Here is an 18,702-nt window from a genome sequence, read left to right as displayed (position 1 = left end):
CCCGCACAGGAAATCACTTCAGCCTGCTGGGAGTCCCAGGTCTCCCGCCGCCTCCTGGCTCTGGGCACAGACAGCGAGGATAAAGGTGACCCTACACTCTCACCTCATGCTCTGCGGCCCTGAGGCTAAAGAGCCACTTCCACCCCTCCTTCCACTACATCCTCTCTCTCTGGCTGTTGGTCTGCAGGGCTTTGTCACACCCTGTTACACCTTACATCCTCTCTCCTGCAAACACAGCCTAATGGCACATGGACAGGCTTGGATGTGTACACATACACATAACTATAATCATATAAATTAAGTCATCTGGCAGTAATTTTCTTTATTTCTACACAAAATCATACCTTTAAATGTTTATACAATAATTTAGTGATGCTATAATGGTGAGTAATGTCTGTCATGTGAGTAGAGAGTGAGAAATATCTGACTTTTTCCAGTGACCCCCAACAGCATGTATATGGACACGTTATTAAAATCGACCTGCCAGATGAACACCAATACAGACAGCCAGCTTGTCTGAAGTACAGAGTTCTTCATTCTAGCTGGCTGTCTTTGTCTGGATATCACCGCCTGGGGCCTTTCCTCTCACGTACAGGGTGGCGATTCAACCTGAGGTTTGCATTAGAATAGGAGAAGGATAGCTAATTTAATTACCCGCCATGAATGCACAGAGATGATCCCATATGCAGAGCCAGGGCTCCTCTCAGAGGCCTCCCTCACATCTTCCAGTCTGTGTCCAGAAGCTGCAGAGCCAGCTGAGGATGTGATTGACAGCTGTTGACCCAGGGGTCATCTGGCTGGAGAGGTGCATTCTGGGAAGCTTAAGCTGGTCCGCTGTAGCCATGGGGGTCGACGTTTCGTCGGGAAATGGGAAGTGGGGTTGCTGTCCTCTGTCTGACCTCGACTGAGGCGTCACGGCACACACTGCAGCCCAGTGAGTGTTCACAGCAAGCAGGACCCACATGGGATGAGCTGCGGACTTATTCCGTCTGAGCCCAAGTGACAAAGATAAATGTTACCCAAAATATGGTAGATGGTACTGTTTTGCTGAAAAATTTACAGTATGAAAATGTTATTTTCCACACAGCTCTGCAAGAGCATAAAATATTGGAGATCGAAAGGGAAAACGTTTTCCATTATTTTCACTGCTGGAAAGATCGTGACATACTAAACTGCTCAAAACCCCCCAGTGATCTTCAAAACAAAAGACCTTCATGTTTGACTGTGTGGACAGACTAACAATGACAAGTCCTGCAGTGTATGTAAATCAAACTTTGTAAATAGCTCTTCTGTGGTGGATTTATCATAAAAGATTTGTTGCTGTCACACATGCTGGGTTGCTCTCTTACTGCACTTTTAGAAAATGGGAGCGCTTACACTGAATCCAAGACAGAACTACTGGTACCATTTTCTAATAGGGTTTAGAAAATATAATTCATGGCTCTATTATTGCTTGTTTGGTTAATCATTTACTACTGCATTTTAAAAAAAAACTACTTTTGGGTTGCCAGAAATCCGCTTCTAGCATAACACCCCTTTCTGTTTTTGCAATAGCTACAGTGGCTACTTATGGAGATTTATATAGAAAGGGGCTTGACCAAAATCAATTCATAAACAGCTTAATAACATTTCTAACTGTGCACCTGATGAGGCCTTTTTAATAAAATGTATCATTATTTTATTACTAGCCTAATGAATTCATTAATTAATCACTGCAGACATGATGGCGATGAAATGAGAAACTTGATACACTGGTTAATGACTTATAAGAATTATAAATGGAGACTTACAAATATGTCCCTAATGAAAGTGCTATCGAGGTTTCATTCTATAACTACCACAAACATGGCAACCAAAAAAAAAAAAAAAAAAAAAATGCAGCTATATTCACCCATCTGTAAAACATTAGTAAAAACGAATAAAGAAGTTCATTACAGATTATCAAGCCTTTAAAATTGTACTTTATCAGAAAATGTTGCAAACTATCATAAAAGCTCAAACATACAGTAGATCGCCCATTTGATTTTTCACCCTAAATAGTAGCGTTATATACCATGAAACAACCTACATACTAATAAATACAATATTGGTGTGTAGTTATTTATATTAAAATTGCACTGACTGGGGAGGGGGGAGGGGGGCACAATCCACGGGCTGAGGGATCCACGCAGGTGCCAGATTTGCGTCAAACGCAGTTTAATACGAACCTTTAGTTAAAATAGTGGCTACAGGGAGCTGTGCGAGGAGCCCTGCTCAGTACAGACACAGAAACGCAGTGTGTATGCGGGAACAACCGGGTTGTCAAAGCTCCAGTCTGTCGTGATAAATACCTCCCCTGCTCCGACTGGCCCTTAATGAAGGACAGACCGGTGCAGCCGCGCTCCTCGCCCACGACCTCCAGGAATCCGTAAACATGCACCTTAGCAAAAACCATGTGGCTGTATCAGCAAAGGCCTCGGTACAGCAGACACACAAGCCAGAGCTAAAAATAAATAATCCCTAAATGTGTTTTACAGCGGGCCCGGTGGAGTGCTGACGCATGCGTAACGGGGGTAGACCAAAAATTACCGTTAAAACAAATTAAGGTCATTGCTTTTGTTAACTGTCAGCATGTGGAGCTGGCGTTACATATCAAGTTTTACTTTATTGTACAAATTAATAGCCAAATTGGCCTATCGCAACCCCACTCCTTATTCACAGCTGGTCTATTTCAGGTAACGTCTTAACTTTAGATACTGAAACAGGCCACAAGCTGTAGCTGGGCTGTGGCGCTCCTTCCTGACGCATGGCAAAATAACATCACGTTAGAAATGCTAATAAAAGCTATTTCCATGTGGTGGAGGTACATCTGGAACATGAAGCCTATTTGTTTGCTTTGACCACTCTTGTTCCAAGGTGAGATAACGAATTAGTCTGTCATTGTCAGATTTTGATTTTAGCCAATAAGGGTATTTAAGGGCGAGTTGAGCGCAGTGAGATCATTTTAGTGGTTAATAGCAGGTAATCTTATCGATGCTGTTTTTGTTTTTGTTGTTATTGTCCGTGACCCACATACTAAGATTGAATTAGAGCTGGTGTGGAGCAGGGATCGACGGCGCGGATTGAGGATCATGACATTTTCATTACGCGCTAACCTGCAGGTCCTCCTCCTGTCCTGAGGGGTTTTTCCGCTCAGCAGATTCAACGTGTCCGTGGGATCAGTGGGGACTTTTAGCACCTGTGTCCATCCTGGGAAAAAAAAAAAAAAAAATCCGATGTCAAACTTTCATTCAAGAATAAAAAAACATTCAGGCCACAAATACATTAAATTCAATTAAAATATAACAGAATAATGACGACAAAGCGTGATTTTTCAGTCAAAACATTCAAAGCTAAAATCTAAACTAAGTTTTGTTTGTTGTTAAATACACTGATAGGCTGATTTAAACGGAAAACTTGTGCATAAAACTCAAATGAGTTGTGTTTTCTTACTTAATACGTATGAGATTATTTACTTCTATCACATCGAACTAAGCCAGAATATGGATTCGTTTTTTAGGACCTGTCCGCTGTGGACCGATGCTGGTGTTATTTTCCGGGAATAAGTTAAGATCGTTTTCTCAGTGGTGGATGAAGAAAGCGAGTTTTTGACATCGCCACGTTTTACGCTTGAATGAACTGAAGCCAACGGAGATAAACTGTACAGTCTATAAGATATTGGGCCTTTTTTTTTTAGAAATTCATAATCAGCGAAAGCAATATGATTAGACTCACTTACTATTTAGTTTTAGAATTAATGATATATATGAAATAATTTAGGAACGTCTAGGACTGTAACTAAACAATAGAGGAGAATGAAATCATCTTCTGCTGTCTTCACAAAAATTTCAAACCGATTTACGTTTGCAGCATCTCAAAAGTGGGATTTAATAGTCTCTTCTCGTTTTAACCTGGACTTGTTAATTTTTACTAAATATTACAATGATTGCAATGTTTTTAATGATAGTCGGCCGAATACAAACGTGCGTAAAACTCTAAACGTGATCCTTGACGCGGAAAGGTGAATTTCTTAAAGCACGCTTCAGTTTTCATGTGATAGCCGGGCTTCGTCTTAACGCATCTTCTCTTGTTCTCAGAAAAGGCCGCAGCCTTTACATCGGTGTGTGTGTGTGTGTGTGTGTGTGACAGGCTCTATAATATCTGTGACAAACAGACAGACGCACAGGACCGTGGTCCCGAGGCTCCAGGTTGGACCTGCGGCTTTGGCTCCAGCGCATCAAAAAAGAACCCCCCCCCCGCCGACGCACAGGAGCTCTCCGGTAACCTACCGGTTTTCACACATTTTTAGAAGAAACCTGTCAGCTATTCTGGATAAATACATAGCAAGCTCCGAAGAAGAAGAAGTTTTTGTTTGTTTTTCTTTTTTTTTTTTTTTCGGAGCAACTCACACTACATCAATCTGGTTTTGCGAGTTCATCTGAGGCGAAGGGTTGACAGTTTCGACAATTATAACCAATTTAACGTGTTCGTATTTCTATGCTGCTGTTAATGGTGTCAGAAGGATTTGTTTTACTGTGATATCTAAAGGCTTTTACAAATGAGTCAAGGTGTGAAGTTTCTCGCAGTTTCTCCTCTACAGTTTGTTTTCTAAGCCCGCAAGCCCAATAAAATGTGAAATAATAGAACAGAAAGACAGATGTGTGTAATGGATTTCCCTTTTATTATTTAGATTGTCACTGACTCATTAGGCAGCATTAAATGTTACCAGATTTTAAAAAAAAAATGTAATTAAAACAGTGATAAATTTGAATTTAGAGACATGGTCAACACTCAGGTCATATAGTGACTTTTCATTCATTCATTCATTTGAACAATACAGTCCTTTCCTCTTTAAGAAAACTGAGCTACGGTAAAATACTCACAAAATAAATCACACAAAGAACTCATTTTGCATGTGTAAACAAGTTTTGCTTGGGATCTGTTGCCCATCACTGTCAGTGTAGGAAATACAGACCCGCAGTATAGTAAAATATTGTTGAAAATATAAGGACTCTTGTCTGAGAGGATCAGCTCTTATATCTGCTGAATGCCAAACCCCCTGGTGCAGTGCAGCCCTTTGTTCTTGTCCAATCAGATACAGCTGTACAAGCCAAACTCCACAGGGATAGCTGGGGTCATCCTCCCAGCGGATGCTCGGGCCCATCCTGCTACTGGTGCCCCGAGGGCCTGGGCACAGAGCATGACCCCCCAAACAGCCACCCAGACTCTGGCCATAATGCCCCCCTTCACCCACAGGTCACTAAAACTAGCATGGTAGCTAGTGTTTTGTTTCTGACTCATCTTCCACTCATTTTTTTTTTAAACATACAGGCTGGAGCTGCAAATACAACACTGACATGCACATGAAATAATATAGCAGAATAAAAATATGCTTTAACTGTGCCATCTTTGAACCGTATGGTAAAAGACGCAAGTGCTCAGCTGCTTATGCGACCTAAGGGAAACGCATCATGCAGTTGAACCTGGCTCTGTTATTGTGTTATCAGAAGATCTCAGGCAAGAGGAGTGGATTGAAGGAATTCTTGACACATCTGAATGAGACTGTCACAGCTCTGCATGGGGAAGAAGAGATCAGCATAACGAATTAGACTGAGTGGAGAAAGGACATGTGAGAATTCTGCATGTTTAGAAAGAGAAAAAGCAAATGACCTTGGGGGCTGAAGTGGCTGGATAGAAAATAAACTGTTTGGAATTACTCTGCACATTGAGGAATAGAAAGCAGCTGCAAAAATCTGAACTTACTCAGTTGATTTCTCTGTGATTTGGAAAAGCTTTCAGCAGGCACATCACACTAACCTCTAGGCTTAGAGTGCAAAAGCATGAGTTGTAATGTTTTCAACATGTCTCCGCTTTTTAAAAGGCAGAGATTGTGCTGCCGGACTTTTAAGTTAAACTAAAACAAACATTTTGCATTCACTTGCAGGGACCAATCCAAAGAGCTGATGCAGAGCTGAGATAATTTGAGGTACGTGAGAATTGAACAACAGAGTTTAAGGAATTACCTTAATGATAATGAAAGCTGCAGTGAATGAGTGGGGCATGAGTGCTCCAGCGAACGACACACCGGAGACTGCGTCTGCACCAAGTTTCAGAAAATCTAATTTATGGCCACTTCGCAGCAGCTGGATTTGCACTTCCGACCTGTGGATACCATTACCAAACACCGCGGAGAAGGCTGATGGATATGCAGTTGTTGGGACACTCTCGCTGTTGCTCTCTCACCTCTTTCCAACACACAAATATACTCTATATTTATAGACTTGCACACAAACGTGCACATGCTCGCACAGCAGTAAAACTGCACACTAGACTAAAGGGTATCACCACAGGGATAATGATATGAAAATTTGTATTTTCACCCTATTTGGATCTAAGAGGATCTTGTTTTTATTTCCCCTATGTAAAACTAAACTCTAAGGTCAGTTGACTGAACATGGGTGGCACTGAAAAGGAAATAGCACTCATTTTCAGTATTTATTGGTGGGTATTTTGGAGTTAAATAACTAAAAAACTTGCACAGCCAGACAGCTAAAACATTAATCTGTAATACCATTTAGATCCACAGTCTGGAGCTCCTCCACTGGCCATAAATTGGAGACTTACTTTGAGGTCTGTAAAAAGTTAATGTTTTGATTTAAAAAAAAAAAAAAAAACACCAACCTTTGTGACTTTTAATGTTCATTCTTCAGGTGTGACATCACGCATGATGGATAAGAAAAACAGTGTGTCTGTGCAAAACAAAGATAAATGTTCCCCAAATACTGACTGGATTTGTCCTGGGGCGTAGGAAAATCATTTTTGACATCTGAAATTAAGTGGTGTATCCCAGTAAGGATTTTAAGCCATGGAAAGTCTAGTCAGCTGAGAGCATGATTTGTTCCCCGAGAGCCACAATTCACTGACTTGGCAGTGTAGTGTAATCTTGCAACAACCTAGATGGGAAAAAAAAAAAGCCAAACCTTAACACTTACAGTGTACAGTCTGATAGTGTGCACCACTGAAACTTCTTATCCTTGGAACCTTAACTTTACAAAAACATCTGGTAATCAGATAGCCCAGACTAAGACAAAACAGTTGGCATTCTCAGTTTCAGATTTCAACTGTTTTTGCAGCAACTTTATCCCTGTCACCACAGCTGACAGAGTCATGGTTGTTGTTGATCTAAATCATCTTCACCAGATAAATCGTCAATTTCATGGATGTCCATTTCTTCTGAGATTTGTTGCTGGTAAACAAACGAGACTGACAAATGCTGGGATGGTGGGAAGTGACCACTGTCCTCTTGGTTTGGAGACCTGACAGTGAACTCTGAAAGCCCCCCCCCCCAGACAGCTTCCCCTCCAGCCGCTAGTCTCCATTATCTCGCCATGGCCTGGGGCCCGATCACCCCGGCTGCCCCTTCTGTCTCTTCTATTCCCTTTCCCCTTCTCTTTCACTGTCTCCCTTCCTCTTTCTCTGGCTTTCTCTCTCTCCAGGCCTACTTTACTCAGTGCTTTCAAGAGCTCCCTGTGTCACCAGTCTGATTAAAACAAACACTGACCCTATTTTGGTATCTAATCCAATTGTGCTCTTTTTCTTCTCACCGGCCCTGGAGCACGCAGAGTATTAGGTGTCCTGGGAGCCACAGGACCCCCCCTCCCCGTGACTGATCTTAGATTTCAAACACTCAGGATCATCACATATGGTGGGCAAAAGAGTAAATAAAGTCTTATTAAACCCCCTTTTAGCACTTGTGTGGAAGCAGGATTTAGCATACGTCTTGATTGCAAGCCTTATTGTCCTGTGGTTAATACGATGACATGTGAGCAAAATGATGATGCATATGACTGCGGACGCCCCCCTGGCATGCCTGAATGTTAGTTGTGAGTTACGTGAATGTGGATGAAAGCGCAGGTTTTAGTAAGCTAGCCCTGCTGGCGATGATGCTGACTGGGGGGTTATTGAGAAAAGACTGCTGTTTATTGTTTTATTAACAAGGGCATGTTGGCCTCGTCAGGTCAGGGCTTTACCTTTGACCTGAAGGAAAAAGACCAGAGTGCAGCAGCCTTTATGCACCAAACTGTGCTTATTGAAGTCTGTGTGTGTCCATCTGTTTTAACAAAGTAAGTGTTACTATTAATTTTTATTGCCTTACTTCTAAGACTTGCAGCAAGGTTTTTCTCGCTTCATGCAGTGTCTTGCTGTTTTATTAGGAAGACAGACTATATTTCCAAAATTCAACTTTAATTCTTTAAATGATTTTTATGCAATCAATAATTATAGCCAGAAACCAATGTTTGTTTTGTCTGGCCCATTAGTGTCAGTACTGGAAAGCCAGTTGTTGATATAGATTATGTTAAATGTTAGTGTATATGGCTATTAAGAGTTATTTATGTGTTTCAGCGTATTCAAAAAAAAAAAAAATCATACTTTGGAGCAAGACAGCCCATCCCCACTGCAGGTTGTGTTTCCTACCTGCTGTAAGGGAACGGACTGACTGACTTTTGAGGTCTGGATGGACTTTGACTCTTTAGGCCCGTTAGTCATCATGCCGAACAGTGACATTAATGATACCACCTAGTGGTGGTCAATGGTTATATCAACAGGAATTCAACATTCTTGCATTTGCATCCATTGTTTTTGATTTGGTTAAGGTGCGTATGATCCTATGTGAAGGTGTAGATGTAGTTATATATTATTAAAAGATAATGTTATTTGTCAAAGGATAATCAATCAAGTATTCATTCATTTTCTTTTCACAATAATTTGTATTTGTACTCTACTGCAGTCCAGAATGTACTTTTGACTGCACTACATTTGACAACCTCTGTCATTTAAGTTTTTTTGATGCAAACTATTAATCACAAATGTTAAAGTTAACTCCAATCCAACCAAGTAAACATTAAAAGGTGAGTGATACGGTAATAATCAAATAATACACTTTATAATTGTCTGACACTCACAAGAGAAGTTTTAGGAATATTTAACCTTTGGCACTTTATGTATTTGTTTTACTAATAATATATGTTTATTTAGGTACCATTTTCAATGCACGACTCAAACTCTGAGTAGTTTTATAAATTGCTGTGTTCTTACTTTTACATGGTTAATGAACACGATACTTCCCGACTGCATTTTACTTGTTATTCCTGTAAATGTATAGAAGAGTATAGGTCACGTAACTGATAAATGTCCTGAAGCCTGAACATGCGTTTAGATACTGTGTTGACTGGCGAAATAGTACCACCAGAATCATACAACTTAAAATCATTTTCCTCATAAAGTTGGCAAATATATTGAGGGCTGTGAGTGTTACAGCTTCATGGAGTGAGACAAACGGCCTGTCAAGCAGGCACCTTCAATCTATGGAAACCAGCTTTGATTAGGGCCAGAAACTCTTTCGCAGGCCTTGTGAATTATGGCCAATTATCTTTAGCCTCTTATAATAATCATTTGTTTTCCTTGCTGTCACGAGCAAGACCTTGGACTTGCTATTACCTAAAACTTCAGTAGGCGACTACAGGTTAAAATATATGGCAATAATCATTCCCACTAATGGCTGTGGTGCTTAGAGCAAAGGCAGTTTTTATAGAGCCCAGAACTGTACATCAAACCCAGACACTAGCCAGGTTTTTATGACCAGGTCATTTCACCTTTTACTCTGTTGTTTATAGATTTAATGGCAGGCTGTTACCAGCTTTAATGGCTGCAGTGGCTGATTTTAATTCAGGCAACATGCTGCTGACCCCCAAAAGTTAAGCTTCTTTACAGTAAGAATGACACTCATTTGAACCATCCTGTAAAGTCAGCAGCATGTGAATAGCATGTTAACATATAGGGGGTGACTAGTGCAGCTATTATTTGTTAGGCTTTTAGCCTGCAGCAAAGCGTTCCGATCGCTGTATACACAAAACTGCACATTCCAAAAAAGACATCAAGCTCTGTCGGCCTGCTTTTAAATCAATAACGTAACGGGGCGTGAAGAAAACAAGAAATCAAATGAAGAGGCGAGGGTGAGGCGAGAGGAGAAATAGACATCAAGCAGTGATAATCGATGGTGGCCATGGAGTGATGGCAGGGATGAGGTCGTTTGTCTGCAAGAGAGGGAGGAAACGAGAGAGAGAGAGAGAGAAGGAAGAGGAGCTACAGGCAGAGCTTTCTGCTGACGGAGCTGGTGACTGACCAGACTCTGTATGAGGGCGTCTGAACAGCAGCAGAGTTTATCGCAGTGGCTTCAGGTCTTGTTACTGACGAAGACGCAAATCTGAACATGGGGGGAGCATCAGGCTGGAGAGCAGGCAGGTTTATCAGCCATGATGTAAGGTGATGGCATTTAGTGATTCACCAAATCAAAAAAACAACATTTATTAAGGCTCACTGTGCTCTACAAATGCTTTATCACTGTATGTTGTACAGCATGTGCAAACATATATGCTCATAATCACTGTGCTAACAGACTAAAAACTAATAAGTAATGATTTTAAAAGGTACACAACATCCATCCATCCATTTTCTATACCCGCTTTTCCTGGCTCAGGGTCACGGGGATCTGCTGGAGCCTATCCCAGCTCTCTCTCGGGTGGAAGGCAGGGGTACACCCTGGACAGGTCACCAGTCCATCACAGGGCCACATATAGACACACAAAGACAGGTACACAACATGATTTTGATTATTTATGGAGGTTTTCTATACTATACTCCCATGTCTGAGGTCTCAGTGAATTAGCATACTGGTCGTCCTGAAATATGAGACTGTGCAAAACTTTGGAAAACAGCTAATTGGTCACCGGTTGATCTCAGAACAGACAAAAAACACTGCAAATAGACTAATGTCACAAAGTTAACACCACTTTAAATGATAAAGTGTCAAGTTCTCTCTGACCACTCCCCCAGTTCTCATTTCAGACTGCAGGCAAACAGAGGATACTAATTGTACTGACCTTGTCACTCAACATTAGTTAGTTTTTATGCTTGTATGGTGGTGCTACAACTCTAACCAGTAGAGGGCACAGTCACATCACAATGAAGTTTTCAAAATTACATTTATCCATTTAACATTTATACCTCTTGTCCTACGTAGGCTTACAGGGGGGATGCAAGGCAGGGTACAGCCCTGCATGTGTATGGACTGTGGGAAGAAGTCAGAGTACCCAGACAAAACCCACACAGGCATGGGAAGAACATGCAAACTCCACACAGATAGTCCCCAAGGTCAAACAGGGTTAGAAACAGGACCCTTCTTGCCGGGAGGTGACAGGGCTAACCACTGCTCCTCTGTGCCACCCTCCAAAATCAGTTTCCTTCAATATATACTGTAAAAGATACACACGTGAGAGAGCAGTTATATTGTGTAAGTTAATGGAAAGACCAATTAACAAATGCAAAAACTAAGAAGCGTGAAAATGAGAAAAATAAGTGTGAAAATAATAAAATAAAATAAAATAAAATAAAATAAAATAGATAAAATAATATTGTTCATGGGGGAAATCTCAAATTAGATATAACTTATTGTGTTATATAATTTTTAGTAAACATCCATTGTATTATTAGTGCAGGGAGAACATGAGGTGAAGTAGAAATACTTTGAGTATAACATGCTTTTTAGAGAAAAGGGACAAATACCTCATTACATGCTCTGTTTTTAATTGCACCGCAGCATCTGTTGCGGTTGAGGCTGGTTAACCAAGAGTTAAAGACAATAGGGACACAGGGAGTTTGGTTAATATGGCTTACAAGTGTTACACAGAGACAAGGCAATGCACATTCAATTCAATTCAATTCAATTTGTATAGCGCCAAATCACAATACAAATCATCTCAAGGCACTTTACAAAAACTAAAACTAAAAACCCAACAATTCCCTTATGAGCAAGCACTTGGCGACAGTGGAGAGGAAAAAACTCCCTTTAACGGAAGAAAAAAAAACCTCCAGCAGAACCGGGCTCAGTTTGGGCGGCCATCTGCCTCGACCGGTTGGGGTGAGTGGATAGAGCAGAGAGAAAAGAACAGCAACAATAAACAACAAATAGACACTGCAAGTTGGTGGGGCCAGTAACTGCACATCAGCGATAAACAGCTCCAGGACCAGGGACACCTGCAGAAGGTACAGAGAGAGAGAGAGAGAGAGAGAGGGAGGGAGAGAGCACAAACTAGGGTAGAGAGAGAGCACAAGGTTAGTAACATTCAATGGTGGAATATACATGAGGTGGGAGAGAAGGGGGGGGGGGGGGGGGGGGGGGCAGTCCTCGGGCAGTCTAGGCCTATAGCAGCATAACTAACTAAGGGATGGTTCAGGGTTGCCTGAAGCCAGCCCTAACTATATGCTTTGTCAAAGAGGAAGGTTTTAAGTCTAGCCTTAAAAGTACAGAGAGTGTCTGCCTCCTGAACCCAGGCTGAGAGCTGGTTCCACAGGAGAGGAGCTTGATAGCTAAAGGCTCTGCCTCCCATTCTGCTTTTGAGAACTCTGGGAACCACAAGTAGGCCTGCACTCTGAGAGCGAAGTGGTCTATTGGGATAATATGGTACTATGAGGTCTTTAAGGTATGAAGGAGCTTGATTATGAAGGGATTTGTATGTGAGAAGAAGGATTTTAAATTCTATTCTATATTTTACAGGGAGCCAATGAAGAGAAGCCAATATAGGAGAAATATGATCTCTCTTGCTAGTTCCTGTCAGGACTCTGGCTGCGGCATTCTGGATTAATTGGAGGCTTTTTATTAAGATATTAGGACATCCAGATAGTAATGAGCTACAGTAATCTAGCCTTGAGGAAACAAATGCATGGACTAGTTTTTCTGCATCATTTTGAGACAGGATGTTCCTAATTTTGGAAATGTTGCGCAGGTGAAAGAATGCAGTTCTAGAAATTTGTTTTATGTGTGAGTTAAAGGACATGTCCTGGTCAAAAATAACTCCAAGGTTTTTTACAGTAGTGCTGGAGGCCAGGGCTATGCCATCTAGAGTAGCTATTTCTGAGATTTTTAGGCCCAAATATAATGACTTCTGTTTTCTCCGAGTTTAAAAGTAAAAAGTTACTGGTCATCCAAGCCTTTATGTCAGTTAGACAGGCTTGAAGTCTGGTTAACTGGTTTGTGTTAACAGGTTTAATAGATAGATATAACTGAGTGTCATCCGCATAGCAGTGGTAATTAATAGAGTGCTTCCTAATGATATATCCTAAAGGAAGCATGTACAGGGTGAACAGAATCGGTCCTAGCACAGAACCTTGTGGAACTCCATAACTAACTTTTGTTCGTGTGGAAGGTTCATCATGGACATGAACAAACTGGAATCTGTCCGATAAATAGGATTGGAACCACTTTAACGCTGTTCCTCTGATACCAATCACATGCTCCAGTCTCTGTAATAAGATGTTGTGGTCAATGGTGTCGAATGCTGCACTAAGGTCTAGGAGGACAAGTATCGAAACAAGTCCATTATCTGAGGCTAAGAGAAGATCGTTGGTAACTTTCAACAGTGCTGTTTCTGTACTATGATGTGCTCTAAATCCTGATTGGAAATCTTCAAATAGTTCATTCCTGTGTAAGTGGTCTGATAGCTGCTTAGCAACAGCAACACATGAACACATCACCACTGTCTTCAGGGAGTGGGGATTTTTGACATGAATGCAGCTGACAGGGTCACATCAGACAAGGTGCAAACATTTAGTTCACAGTCTTTTATGTTGTTACACCAAAGACGGCGCACGCTCTGCTTCTTTAAGCGCCGTAGTGCCCTTCTGGCACCAGTCGCTGTGGATTAGTCATTGTGATGTAGGAAGAGAAGTGTCTCTTACACGGTCCGAGCTGGACTTTTCACAGGCCACTGACTCGGTCTGTGGGGCTTTGGTATCATGGTGCAATGTCGTGTTTAGAAACGGTCCTCTGGTCATAATAGTTCACATGGCTATACTGCTGAATTATTAAAGACTCTCTATTTAATCATACTGTGTGATAAAGCAATGCATACTCATGACTACAAATAGTGTGACTTCAATTTTTTAATGTACCAGATCTGCATGAAACTGAGGAGCAACAGCTCCCATATAATAGTTTTCTTGATCCTTTCAGGGCTCATGCCTATTAATACCACCAAAACTAATTGAGTTTTCATTATACATGATACGGACGAATACACACTGATCTATGAAATACACACTGATCTATGAACTAGCAGGAAGTCTTTACTGTTTGTGCATTTTTCACTGTGCAGCCTGGAGCAGCAGGGCTCTGAGCAGCCATCTGGTAAACCGGAGGGCAGGACAAGGAAACAGGGTGAACTGTATATGACCAAAACTCTATGACCTTCACATCATGAAAAAGAAGTATTAACACATAATTTTTAAGGCAACTAAAAACCTAAAAACCCAGTGTGACATTTGTTTGACTTCACAACTGAAAACAAACAAACTATCAAGCTGTTATTCTGTAATATTGGTCGCTCCAAATATAGTGCACAATACTTGCATATCGCAAATTCTACAGAGGATAGATTGAACAGTGGTGTAGTAATCTGATCTGTTTGCAACCATCCACACACATTCAAACAACTAAATCACTCAAGGCACAAATGGAGGAATTTGGCATTAATGGTTTGCCATAAAATATTTTTACTCCATTTGCAGCAGTAAGTGAAAATGGCCTAATTTATTATTCATACAATGAAACAAACTACACTGACAAATGTTATTATCTGCATGACAGAACATAACAACAGGAAGAGAAACTGGAAACATCAGTGATGAGCAAATGACAGATTAGTGACAGCTGTTGACTTTTGAGATGTTGAAATGATGAAATATTCCTAGTGAACTGTAAAAGTCTAGTGGGAGGATTTTAGAGTAGTTCTATTTTTGTTTCTAGTGATGACATACCAGCTGTCACCTCCCTGAACTCATAAAAGCTTCCTCAGTAGTAAATTGACTCTCCCTGTAGATTTTAACACTTTTACAGCCTATTTGTCTGAATGAGGGCCAGACTTTTTCATTCTCATCCAACAGAATCACAGGCTCAGTTTGTAATAGTTGTAATAATAGAACAAAACCTGTTGTCTGTTGTCTCTATAGAAGATAGTGATTGTGTTTCCTGTCAAACCATCACAACCACCATCAATTTTATACACAACCTTTAGACCAAATCTCTTCCATCGATTTTAGCACAACACATTGATCACAGGCGTCAATACTCATGTTTGTTCTCTTGCGGTCATGACTTTTGTGTAAGTGTCTTTATCTAGGTAGGAGCAGTGGAGCGTTACCTGAATAAGTGCTAATAAGGTTCTTGTCACTTTAACTGCAAGGATGGGTATTTAAAAGGTAATAGGGGAAGGACAGGAGATGAATGCAAACAGGACCATTGCTCCAGGAATATGAAACACCATCTTTTCAGTTCTGTTATGTCAGAACTGATCTGAAGCAGACTGTGAGAGTTTTATGTCAAAGTCTCTGCAGGGTGACTGTAACCATGCCGGTTACAGTCACCCTGCAGCCCAGGTAGTCAGGGGACTGGCTGAATTATGCTTCCTTTGCTATATTTGTCTATCTCTTTCCAAAGGCTGCACTCACACACAGAGGGGGAGTAAGCAAGGCTTCAGGACACCAACAGAGTTGGGACTGCACCATTAATAGCAGGAAAAGGGGGGAGCAGCATGACAAAGTGTGATTGTGAGTGCCAATGAGGCTCAGCTGCACAGAAACACCCCCCAAAACAAAGATCAGATTTTGCCTGCCCGTGTTCATCTGCGTGTTTAATTTGTGACCTGGCAACCTGGCTCTCCTGAGGATGGTGATAAGGGCTAGTGTTTCACTGATGGTGAATGGGACTTCCTCACAATATTATTGGATCTTTACACATCACCACCATTCAAACATTTCTTTCAAACTGAAGAAAAACATCTCTCCTCATCGAGCAATATGTTGGGTAAACATGTTATCTCTCACCTGTTGCCAGTTTTCACCATCAGAATAAAAAATTATTACCTGATTAAATGTTTGCACAACAATCTCTGGGTGCAGGCTGTCTCCTTTCTGTTTACTGTGTGTAGCAGACAGACTCCACAGAACTAAGCCCTTAAAGGCTCTGTAAATCACAGCCCAGTCTGGTGGCTCATTACCCCTCCATTCTGTAGCCTAATTGAACGACGTGAAATATTAAGGCTGCAAGCAAGCGCCTTACTGCAGCTACTCCCTCAGTTGCGCTATCTGCTGTCTGAGACAAATAAAAATACAATCTCTGCTCAAGGTCAAAATGTTTGAGGTCAGAGCCGAAATGATGGGGAGCTGTGTTGATGTCGCAGCGTGAGAGAGATAACTCTCAGATATGAAATGTGATTTATTTATTTATTTTATTTGGTCATTCGTGAAGCTTTAAGGTGAGAATTATTGCAGCATGATGCTGGCAGGGGACATTTTGCCTCTGTGCTGCATAATTCAAAGGTGTGTTAAACGTGTCTATGAGTCCAGCCACATATCAGGAACAATAAAACAGCCCTGTAATGAGTTGTGTTTTGTAAGGTGGAGGGACGCTGTACTATGCTTCAATGGCTCATTCACAGCCGGACTGCAGGAAACCAGTAGGTACTAAAGAGGGAAAAAATAGAAAAGGAAGAAAAAAAAAAAAAAAGGGTGAGTAACCATCATATGATCAGTGGTTGCCATGGCAACTGATCCCAGCAGTCAGCCTTTGGAAGGTGAGTCACATGAGTGAATTGAAGGAGACAGGAAGCATACTGTGCATACATGTGTCATTTGATGCAGTGCTACTTGACATGTGGGGAGGGATGTATGTTTTGGGGGTGTCTTGTGATGGAAGCATTGTAAAGTGGGATTAGGATTTCCTCTGTATTTATTAATTTTAAGAGTTACTATGGCCACAGAGTGGGACTTGATGTACAGTATAGGAGCAGGAGATCTGACAGTCTGACAGGAATCACTGAACACCTTCTCTGTGAAAATCCCACATGGACACACTCATGAGCTTGGGCCTGATATTTTAAGCTGTGTCAAGAAGTTTACCAGCAGCAAAACAAGCTGTCGCTCCTACAATCATCTGTCAGCGTCTGACACACTAGTAGCACTTTCTATCCCTCAATACTCTAATCCCTCAAACTTTCTTTGTGTCCTTTTTTTTTTTTTTTTTTGACTCACTAACTGCTACGTGCAACACAGCAAAGAAGGTCACAGAAACCTCTCTGCTGTCTGTTTTGTGAAAATAAAAAGCCACACAGTGAGGCAGGAGGAGAGCGTGGAGCGGTGGCAGATAGAGCCAGCAGCAGAATAAATTGCTGGTGTCAGAGAGAAAAATGACTGTGCCACAAATTACTTGCACTTGAGAAACAGCCATTAGGAAGAAGCACTTTTTTTTTTTTTTTTGAAAAGGTTTCATCCTACATTAGTTTGTCCACAGCTTCAAATTCTGACATAATAATAATGATGATGATGATAATGATAATAAAGTAAACTTGTTAGGGCCTTTTGACCAATCCAAACATCTTCACAACCAGCATTTAGTGTCAATCTAATCAGGCTATCAGTGAGATGCTCTTATCGTCCTGGGAACACTGCAGATGTTTTTTTTTTTTTTTTTTTTTTCCTGATCAACTGCTGACGTTCGTGCGAGCGGGTGACTCAAATCTGCGTCAGACCACGTCGTGACTTGCCATAGTAATATCTTCATCCTATCGAGGGGGTCGATTTATCCCACAACACAACCAATAACCACGTGGAAACCAGAGGTGTGAGCGGCTCTCTCGCAGAGCCACAGAGCATCGTTAAAGCGGTAAAGTGAGACGAACGGGTTGCAATAAGCTTTTAACCTGCACAGGTTAACGTAATTAGAAGCAGACAAACTTGTGGCCGGCGTTCAGCTCCTGCGTCACACTTTACGCACCATGCGCCCTGGGTGACTGGAAGATCTGTGATTTCGCATCTCTTTGAGCGCAGAGATGTTGCATGCGGAGACAGTGCCCGAATAAAGATACCGAACACTCACTGGATTCCTACTCACTCGTTATAAGCAGCTCAGCACACTGTGTAAGGTAAGAACGACAATCCTATAACAAGTTCGTTCATTTTTGCCATTTGGACACGTGTTTATCTGAGAGGAATAGATAGTTTGCTGGGACTCGCTCAGATAACCAGCGATAGTTTGAGATCACTTAATGGAAAGGAGCGTCGGCTTTCACCCAATAACCTGACAAAGGCTGATTTCGCTGCAATATTGACGGCGAGCGTCGCTCGTTAATCGTAGCGGGGCGTGTGTGTTTTTAAATGTACGCATTTCTGCGGGGCTGCGGATCACCACGTATATTATTGTGTTGTCTGCATCTCCACGTTGCTATTATTAGCTGATGCATTTGACCTTGGCAAAGCTTCAGAGGTTGTTCTCACGATGAGACTCAGCCCTCAAGCTGTAGTCCGCGGCCTGCGTGTCTGAAGGATGCCTGAACATGGCCACGCAGGTGCCGTTTTGTACCTGTCAGTTAGTGGGGAAGTAATTCATCACTAGTGAATGGCTTCTGGTCAAACCTTTTTTGTTTGTTTGTTTAAATATGGTTGAATATTTTTTATTGTCTAATGGCTTGAATCTAAAAGCCGCAGATGAGCCTGAGCTGATGACCACCTCCAGCTTTGCCACGATCTGTCATCATCCCCCCTCAGTCAGTCCTGTCACTGCAGATCCATGTTATT

The sequence above is a fragment of the Mastacembelus armatus genome, chromosome 7 (assembly GCF_900324485.2).
Source record: "Mastacembelus armatus chromosome 7, fMasArm1.2, whole genome shotgun sequence".
In the NCBI taxonomy this organism is placed as follows: Eukaryota; Metazoa; Chordata; class Actinopteri; order Synbranchiformes; family Mastacembelidae; genus Mastacembelus; species Mastacembelus armatus.
The sequence above is the reverse complement of the archived record's forward strand: the minus strand, read 5'-3'. Positions refer to the sequence as shown.